The following is a 9,880-nucleotide window of genomic DNA, read 5'->3' on the forward strand; positions in this document are numbered from 1 at the left end:
ACGTTCTCGCCCGACTCCCGAGTGAAGAGCACAGAAAAGCTCTCGCGCTCCTCTTTCCGACGAGGACAATATGCTTATTTGGATCGCAGTCAGAGGGCCGCGCCAAATACTGGGGCACTAATTAGCTGGCCTAATCTCGAGATATTATCCTCAAATCTGATGTATCCCCGTTGAAATGGTCTATTTTAAGAGACCCCGGCTGAACACGGAGGTTCATTATTATCTTCTTGTTTGCTACATGTTTGTTGATCAAAGTTACTTCCATGTGTCTGTTGTTGTTTAAAGGCCACTGACAGGGTCCAATATACACACGCACGCACTCACACACTTAGCCCAGTTGTACTCGAGTTGTGTTTCTGCTCCATTAACGACTCCACAATCCAATTAGAGCCGGCCTGTCTCGGGTTCTCCTGAAGTATCCGTACATAGCAGCTCTACCGCAACACAACTATATTTATGGAGAGAATGCCTTATTTATGTTCCCCTCTCTCTCTCTCTCTCTCTCTCCAACACACACACCCACACTCTGCCTCCCTATCTCGCCCACAATCACACGCACGCACACACACACATAGCGCGCACATTCCTCGTATACTGTTGGAGGATCAGAAATATTTTCGCCTTAATTATCCTCCAGTATGGATCATGTTCTTCAGGAGGGACGAGTAATGATGGGGTTATTTATACTCATTCATTCTCTCTCTCTGTAATTATACACTCCTCAAAATTGGGGTTTTTACATTTGGCGTGCGCTCGAAAACGTAAATTAGACAGACAGCACTGTTGTTAAGATCTCTTTGAAGTGAATCCCTTCTCCAAACACAATTTGACGGAAAGTTTTTTTTTTTTTATATTCTCTGCAACGATGCTACTTCTCCTACTTCGTTAGCAGAGGAGTTAGTTTCCCCCAGCACTAGCTGAACTGTGGTGTCGGTTCAACAGGGCGTTGTAGCGTTGCGCCGACTTCTCTGCAGTGAATGAAACTGGACTGACATGTAATATTATTGTTTCTACCGTCTGCAAAATTAGGAACGTAAATAAAGGGAAAATAAAGCGTTGTTTGGACTGTGCAAATGCATCCCTGAGCACAGGTATGTGAAGACAGTTGTGCGCTTGTGTGTGTGTGTTTGGTAATAAAACGCAGGTTGACATGGCGGGGAAGCCAAGGGCCCCGTGCCTCCTTTTCCTCCCTGCACAAATATTTCCACAGCGACAGATAATAAAGTCTGATTTTCCTGCCTTCTTTTCTGATGTGATGCCATTGTGGCTTGGGCTAATTCCAGGGGGCTGTACAAAGGGAAGCGCAGCCATCTGAAGTGTCATACTGCAGCTGTGGCTGAAGCACAGGAATTTCCATTTAGTAGAGGATGCTTCGCTCTCTCCCTTCTCTCCTTCTCTCTCTCTCTCTCTCTCTCCCTCTCGTACTCTGAGCAGTCCCAGCACATGTGCGCCGCAGAAGGTGATATGAAATGCAACTCACCATTTTCCTCTCTGCTAATGCGAAATCTTTAACTCTCTCTCTCTCTCTCTTTGGCCGGCTCTCCCTCTCCTTTCCTCCTCTGCACTGTGGTGAAAGCAGTCCACTTATCCACTTACAGTGTGTTAAAGAGTATTTATTAAGGTTGTGCACAGTCACATATAATAATATAATATGGACATAACACTGCCTATAGAGTGTTGACTTATTTGTAAAGATTATATGCTACCACTAAAATTATAAAACGTTTCACATGTATTTCAACAAAATCTCAAAACTTAGATATGTGGGATTCGAGTTCGGTTAAATAATTAAATTATTAGTTTAAATTTTTATATTTGAAAAGCTTCTAATTCTCCCAAGTATAATATATATATATTATATAATATATATTAATATATATTTTTTTCCTTTTCAGGAATATTTCAGCTTAATGAAAAATAAGTTCTATAATTGTTTTTGCTTTTTAAAAACATCTGCAGGATTGCACACATCTGAGGATCATTTTGCATTTATAACAGACGCTTCAGATGATACTTTTTTAAAATTTGTCAACGCAAACCACCGTCACTGAGGACGACTTGCTCGGACCAGATTAGCGACGCCACCTCTCACCGCCGGTTATCAATAATTTCTACTGAAAGGAAACACAAGACGCATTACACCCTCCATCCCCCCCTTGCCCAAAGCAGACAATTACAATGTCAGAAGCTGTCACCTGGAGTACAGTAGCCAGTACATCCAATGCCGGGTCACCTGCCAACGCTGAAACAGAAGAAGAGCAGAACACGAACACAATGTGTTGGAACTATCACTTCGCGCACACACACGCAAACCTGAACTAAACGGAGCCGGACGGTCAACAGCTAGACTATCCCGCGGTGATACCTTTCCCCTCTGCTTGAACTGGAGGCTCTTTTCTTCACACCTGCTGTTCCTCTGTACGGCGGCCCGTATTATAACGTTAGCCAGGTCACAGGGTGCCAGCAGAAGTTTGAACAGAAGCTTCCACTCATAGCTTCCCCCGTAAAAGGCAGTGACATTAACGCATGTTATGCAGATTCTACTGGTGGTGATTTTTCTTTTCTTTCTTTTTCGTGCAGAGATTTTCAAATGTTAGAACCACAGCATTCTGTATAGTACAGGGAGGCGTGGATCAAACGTAATGCATGTTGTCAGTCAAAGCAATATTAATTCAAATTACATGGTGCATATACAAACTCTTTTTCCGCAAATATATCTAGGGTTTCTAGCTGGTATTTCAGTGACAAAAGCATCCAGTGTGTAAAGAAAACTTTATTTTTTTTTCTAAAGACAGTTCATATGAAGCCACGAAGAAAGTAAAATGAGCATCAAGAGAAGCTATTACGGGACAATGATGTTGGCTGGCTGCAGACTAAAACCTCCATCTACACAATCTTAAGACGTTGCATGTGTACGACAGCCTTCAGATGTTTACATTTGTTTGATCGCATCTTATTAAATCACATCATGTCGTTTAACTGCTCGGCTAATGTATTCAGAGGGGAGCCAGCGCAAAGGACCCGTGGCCACGCGCGACCTCAAGACGAAGAATATCACATGGCGCCGCTGCGGCCGTGACACCGACTGCCACGGCCACTAACGCCCCTGTCCTCAAAGTTATATGCGACTGTGTGTGACTTTTGCTTCTTTACCAGAAAAAAAAAAAAATTAATTCTGCATGCAACTAAATGTCCTGGGATCAACCTACACTATTACTAAGAGCAAAAAAAAAAAAAAAAAAAAAAAAAAAGAAGTAGTAGCTCTGGATAGGCATACAATATGTATGAGCCCTGTTATTGAGACCATGTGAACCACACGAACAAAGCGTTTTTTTTCATGGCAAATCATGTTCACATCAAAGTTTAAAAATACACATGCACATCTTGAGGAAATGCCATCACGTTTGCTTTGTGATCTGTCTGGGCACATCTGCAGCCAATACCGTCTAGCATGTGGTCAGCGCAGTTTAAACCGTTTTATCTCTGCATTAAGTTCACAGGAAGAACGGCAGTGGACTCTGGGCGGCTAATGCACGCACGCACATGGGCTAATGTATGCAGTAGGTGGATAGACGCAGATGCGCGTCGTTCGGGCTGGCTTCTGGTCCGCGTCTCTCCGCTGTCACAACAGCGGCGAACAGAGAGCATGCGGTGCCTGTAGTTTTATGTGCACCTTAATGTATGTGCGGTATACGGTGTATGCAAACAGAAACTTCAGTAAAACGGCAAAACTTCTGCGTTGATTCAACACCAACATCACATGTATGTTGATTTCTGCACAGCTTGTGTGCGTCCGTACAAACTCGCAATTTAAATCATGAACTGCTGAGCCTCTATACAGGAAAAAAATATGCATATATGCGGTGCCGAGGCTTTTAATTAAGATTAGTACAGTTTTGATGCACTGCAGCCTTTAAAATATGTATCAAAGCTGTTCAAATGCCAGCGGTTGGTATGCGGCAAGCAGGGGTGGTGGTGGCTCGGACGATTGGAGTTATCCCAACTTCCAAGTCCTCAGCAGGCTACCCCCTGCCTGGTGTTGGCTTGCCCAACTCTGCAATCACTGGTTGATCACACGGAGAAGGAAAAAAAAAAAAGGAAGGGGGAAGAGGGCAGTCAAGAACGGAGGGAGAGATGGATGGACGGATAAATAGAGGGACGGAGAAGGATGAAGTCAGGAAGCGTCGTTGCTCTATCTCGTCTCAGAGCGAGGTCTGCCCCTCGATTGCCCAGCTGCCTCCTCACTCGCCCTCCCTTCCTCTCCCTCCTCTCATCTTTCCCTCTTTCCTTGGGAAAGCACTTGCTGGGAAAATCTTTATGAACTCCTGGGCCTGTCGGCGTTGCTGGGGCTGCTTAAAAACCTGCCACTTTAACAGCTGTGTGTGTGTGTGTGTACGGGCTCGGCCCCGGATAAAGCACTTGGAAGTGGCAGGGCTTACACCATAGGGTGAGTCTTTATGAGGGGCCCTCCTGTGTGGCGGCCGCTGCTGGGGCTGTTAATTGGCACACTCTGAAGTGCCGTATATCTGCCCTTCATAATCCAGACCCAGGCAGAGGCAGCGGGGAAAACCAAACGTTTATCCAATGCTCAGGACCTAAGCTCTCTCTCTCTCTCTCTCTCTCTGAACTCCTTCTACTACTACGCCTGTCTATTCATTGTGCAAACATTTTTAAAAAGAAAAATACAAATTTTACCAAAACTTCCATTCACAAGTGCGTCTTCATGTTGCATTGCAGTAATAATAGCGATACTACCAAGTGCACAAGTACCTGAACAGCTGCAAACAGTTACTCACACACGTATATACAGTATAGAGGGCAACACAAGTGTTAAGCAGCTTCAGCCTGGTGCACCATGGGAGAAAAATAAACACACCGGTCCAGCTAAAGACCCCAGGATGCCATTTCCTCCTCAGCTGTGTTTTCTCTTGTGTGTGCGTTTGTGTGTGTATATGTGTGTGTGTGTGTGTTAGGCGGTGCTGCTGTATTACCTGATGCTGGTGTTAGTGGTGTTTACCAATCCTGCAGTGAGCTCAAACAGTGCTTACAGTATGTCAGTGGGATTAGCATTTTCTTTTCCCTCTCTGGAACACAACTCAGAGGAGAGTCTTCATCAAAGGCACCTTTCTCGCGTCCGTCCGTTTAACAAGATCACCGCACCGGTTTGATCCGGCGAAGGATCGAAATGATTTGCTTCTAATGCGCTTCTGCAGTTTAATATGAGGATGCGATGCACTGTTTCTACTGATTAGGAGCTAAATGAACTGGCTACCAATAGATTTTAAAGCAATTTGCATGACCACAATGGCAATGAATAATGCATGATGATATAACCGGAAAAAAAAAGAAAGATTTGTTTATTTATTTTTTTGCTGATTAAAAACGGATACTAGTAAGATAATATAAGGTCAGTTAAAAAAATAAAGGTCTTTGATGCTTAGGGTACACGTGGAGCTTTATTTGTTACTCATCTTGACATAGAAAGCGTAGTCACTATTCCTGTTTCTTTTTAAAAAAAAAATAAAAATCGCACAAATTAAGTTTACAGTAACGTTTCAACACACAACTTCCATTGAGATCCTGTTTCTTCGCAGTTTACTGGATTATGTGACAATAACACGGTGTAGACAAGATGCGGATTGCGGCATGAGCGAAAAAAAAAAACAAAAAAAAAAACACCAAACTATTTCTTCAGCTCAGTCACAGTTCAGTTTAGGGTTACATTTCAAGAGAAGTAATTTTGGTTAACCCTAACCAAAAGTTTTCAGTTATGGCTAAATAAGAAAAACTACGAGCACGACTTTAAAAAAAAAAAAAAAAAAGAAAGAAAGAAAAAAAAAAGAAAAAAGAAAAGAATCTTTTTATAAGCTAAATCTGAATCCCAGTTCTGTGAAGTTGAAAACAGATGTAGATTCCTTCCCACTACTCTAACCGCTGCAGCCGTACTTTCCAGTTCACTCTTTCGCTGCATCTCTGCTTTTGTTTTCTTCACTTTGTCACAACGGATTTTTCAGTTTTCTTGCGTTCATGTGTATGTCATAAATAAGCTTATATTTCACAGCTTTGTGTGGGACCGGGCTCTGGTTCAGGAAGCCTGCCTCTCTGCCGCGCACATTTCAGATAACCATCTTACAGCACTCTCTGCTTATTGCACACAGTGCAGTGGTGCCAGCAGTCATTCTGCATGAGTTGGTGTCGCTTTGTTTTTTTCAAATGGGAATGTTTCAATTTAGAATGAACGACTTAATATCGCTCCACTCGTGCATTTCTTCTGACATCAGTGCTGACTCAGACATTTAGGTCAGTAAAGCGTTACATTTGTTAGTAAGTCTGGCGTTAGCTTAACGGAGCAAACGGTGCAGACAATGCAACGGGCCTGGAATGAAAAACAAGAAGCAATAAGTTTTTAAAACAGATGGACGGATGGATTAGCAATGCTTAAAATATCACTATTGGTAATATGTTTGCATTAAGAACATTACAGGACTGGACCTTTGGGGCCATTTGGCACAAATTGAGACTGTGACAGGGGAGAAGACAGAAGATGAGCCACAAAACCTGCACATGAACCTATGCACTCAGCAGATTTTCCTGCTATGACAAATTGATTTATTTGAGCAACATCCCATTCCAGCCATTGCTACACATGAGGCACACATGAAAGGCCCACTAAAAGTCAGCCATCAGCACATACCAGCAGATGACATGTATGACTAGAGACAGCTGATACGACGAGTGTCTTCACAAAAACAGAAAAGGCGAGCCGAGAGCGCGGAACGAGCGGGAGACGGGTGGAAGGAGAAACGGAGCAGTGTTTAAAATATGAGAAACTGTAACATAATCAGGAGATAACAGGGAGAAAAAGAAGACATGAGAGGAAGGAGCGACAGGAGCTTTAGAGTGGATGAGCAGCCCATAAGGTTGCCAGATGAGCTTCAGCTTAACCACAATCCTCAAAACGGAGACAAACATACGCCAGTGTCTCCTGTATGCCTTCCACAGACGCCCCTAAACGATTGTAAACATTAGTTCTCGAGAAAAGGGAGGGCTCCCCGGGGCCACTTCTGTGCACTGGATCACACCACCTCAGCAGTGGTGCGACATAATCACCGACAGATAATGTTTGGCTAGTTCAGACATTTCTGAGGACTGATTTCACTGCTGATCGCGAAAGGCGGCGCGCGCTCGGGGTAGCTAACTGGAAACGCTGCTGCAAACCTGGAACTCACGCCATCCGAGTCAGGCTCTGCACCTCGCGGCTCCGGTGGAGCCGGGTCAGTCGGTGCTCAGTCATCACGGAGGACAAGAGCCTAACACTAACACGAATCAAAGCAACCGTGATGAACATCTGCGCGGCTTGAAAATGGGCCACGCTATGAGGTCAGATTGCATGGGTACACTCTGACAATGAGAAGTGATATATGAGTCAATGTTAGTCCCTTTGGACATAATTATTTAAAGTTGCTGATGTCTTCCTTAGTGTAAATCGTATAAGTCATAAATAAAAGTTAGAGATATATTGTGTTCCTGTCAAACAAGAGTATTGCAAATTGATTGCATACTTTATACAAATGATCCAAAGGAGACCAAAAAAAAAAAAAGCGTATGTCCCCTGTCACTTGAAATAAAAAAAGAAAAAAAAGAAACAACTTTATTTGCTAGCATTGCCAATAGGGGGATTTTTAGTTTCTAGTGTAGGAACCTGACCCCAACTTGAGTGTTCTGGACGCCAGCGCCATAGGTGTTTATATTTTTTTATGCCGTCGTAGGCTTGAGGTTAGGTCTGTGAAGAACTCCACATTGCTCTGAATCAGCTAATTATTTACCAGATCTGAAACCAAACATATCCAACCTCTCCGAGTTTACATTAAACAGGCCACGGCTCTCCGGCACCGTTCACGGATGAAACATTGCGAGTGTCACACAAAGTGCGTCTCCCTTTGTGCCTTGTTTTCATCCCTCGAGGACGACTTCACTTTGTTTGAAGTCTCATTTATTTTACCTACATATCAGCTTCAGAATTGATTAGGCTTCCCCTACGTATACCTACCACGCGGTGTTAGTTTTACACGGACATTTGGAGGTAAGCTCCTCCTCGCCTGAGCCATTAAAGACGTAGCACGTCTTGACATTATTACCATTTCCAAGCCTCCCCAAAGGAATACAAAAGGAAGCAAAATGTAAACAAACTAGACATCTGAAAGGAGACATTTGATTCAAACTCGCGCAGCCTCTTTTCTAAGGTTGCCTGGAAATGGAAACCTGGCGTCTGTTTAGTTTTGGGTCCCCTGAGGTTGGTAACACTTGGCCTCTAAGTATTAATTGGTGAACTGGCAGAACGTCCACAGCTGCTTAAGGTCTTGAAAGACATTTAACAATACCGTAAAGTAAACAAAAATGTAATGAACACTAGGGAAAGTCTCGTTTTAAGACTGAACCTGACTATGGTCTGCACTTAGGTCTTTAAGGACCTCTATGAGGGTCTGAAAAGCGGCCAGGCCAAGGAATGACCTTCTGACTCACATTGTGATTAAAATCCACCCCCCCCCCCCGTAGACAAGACCTGATACTTGAATTAAACAACCATCTAATTAGATTACACCCTTTATGTGTGACGCTGAACAGAATCTCTCATGTATTATTCTTGTTCCCATTTATGTTATTTGGGGCTCTGATTTATTGTGCTAGGCGAAACGCTCATGGGGGAGCGGGATCAAGTTTTACGGCAGAATTTGTCACATACATTTGCGAAAATAAGGGCACTTGTTATTAGGTCGCGTTAAGTAACCTTGGGGGAGAGAATTAATATCATAAAGTATGCAAGAACGTCAACAAGTCAAGATTCAGAGCGTCTGGAACGGCGGACTGTCTAAACAATGAGAACATTGTTATTTTCGTAAACCTGTTGACACAAGTCGTCGAGGACCGTATTATATGCCAGACAGCTGTTTCGACATGAACTCGGGGGTAAAGACGGAAAAGGGGGTGAAGAAAAGAAAAAAAAAAGAAAAATATTAATGTGCAAAACCCTGAATGAAGTATGATTACATTATCCGGTGTCGAAGGCAGTATATTGTAATCAAACAATTACAGGGGGGAGCAATTTACTGGTTGACTACTGCTGCACCCAGTCAGGGCTGGCTCTCTATACGCAGAACAATTACCATTATTAGAAGATGTGATCAAGTTTCATGGTTTGACCCATAAACGTGAAGAGAGGAGGACATTTTCGAGGGATCTAAGTAATGCTCCTAAAGAGAAAGATTCCCATGGGCTTGGAAGGTAAGAGGTGGAGTGTGTAATGCGTGTGTGTGTGTGTGAAACCATGTGGCAAATGTGTATTTTTGCATGTATGTAATTATAATGTAGGGGAAGGAGCTGCAGACGCATCACATCGGTTTTCAGGCTTTGCTTTGTTCGCCTCTAAAGAAGAGACAAGAAAAGGAAGAGAAGTAGAACAAGAAAAGGAGAAAGTGGCCCTCTCTTGGCAGCTCACCGCTGTCCAACAGACATGCTCCGGGGGTTGCATTGGTGGCATTCTGGTAGAGAATCGGGGCAGCATTCATCCGAGCACGCCACACAGAGCCTCTGTGGCCAATCCACGCTGGAGGCCCTAGGACAGGGAGTTTGTGCCGCTGAAAGCTCGGGACAACATAGCTCTACAGCATCTCTCGCACACACACACACATACACACACACACACAAACACACAGCGAGAGAAAAGACAGGCTGGTTTCCCACAGGGCAGGGCTGAAAGCTACACCATGTTCAGCTGGTACAACATGATGAAAGTGAACTGGAACACATTGTGCTGGACTGCCACCGAAGGGACATCGCCTCGCTGGTGATCTTTTTTAAGCATGAAGCGGTGTGTGTGTGT

Source organism: Chelon labrosus (assembly GCF_963514085.1).
Source record: "Chelon labrosus genome assembly, chromosome: 12".
In the NCBI taxonomy this organism is placed as follows: Eukaryota; Metazoa; Chordata; class Actinopteri; order Mugiliformes; family Mugilidae; genus Chelon; species Chelon labrosus.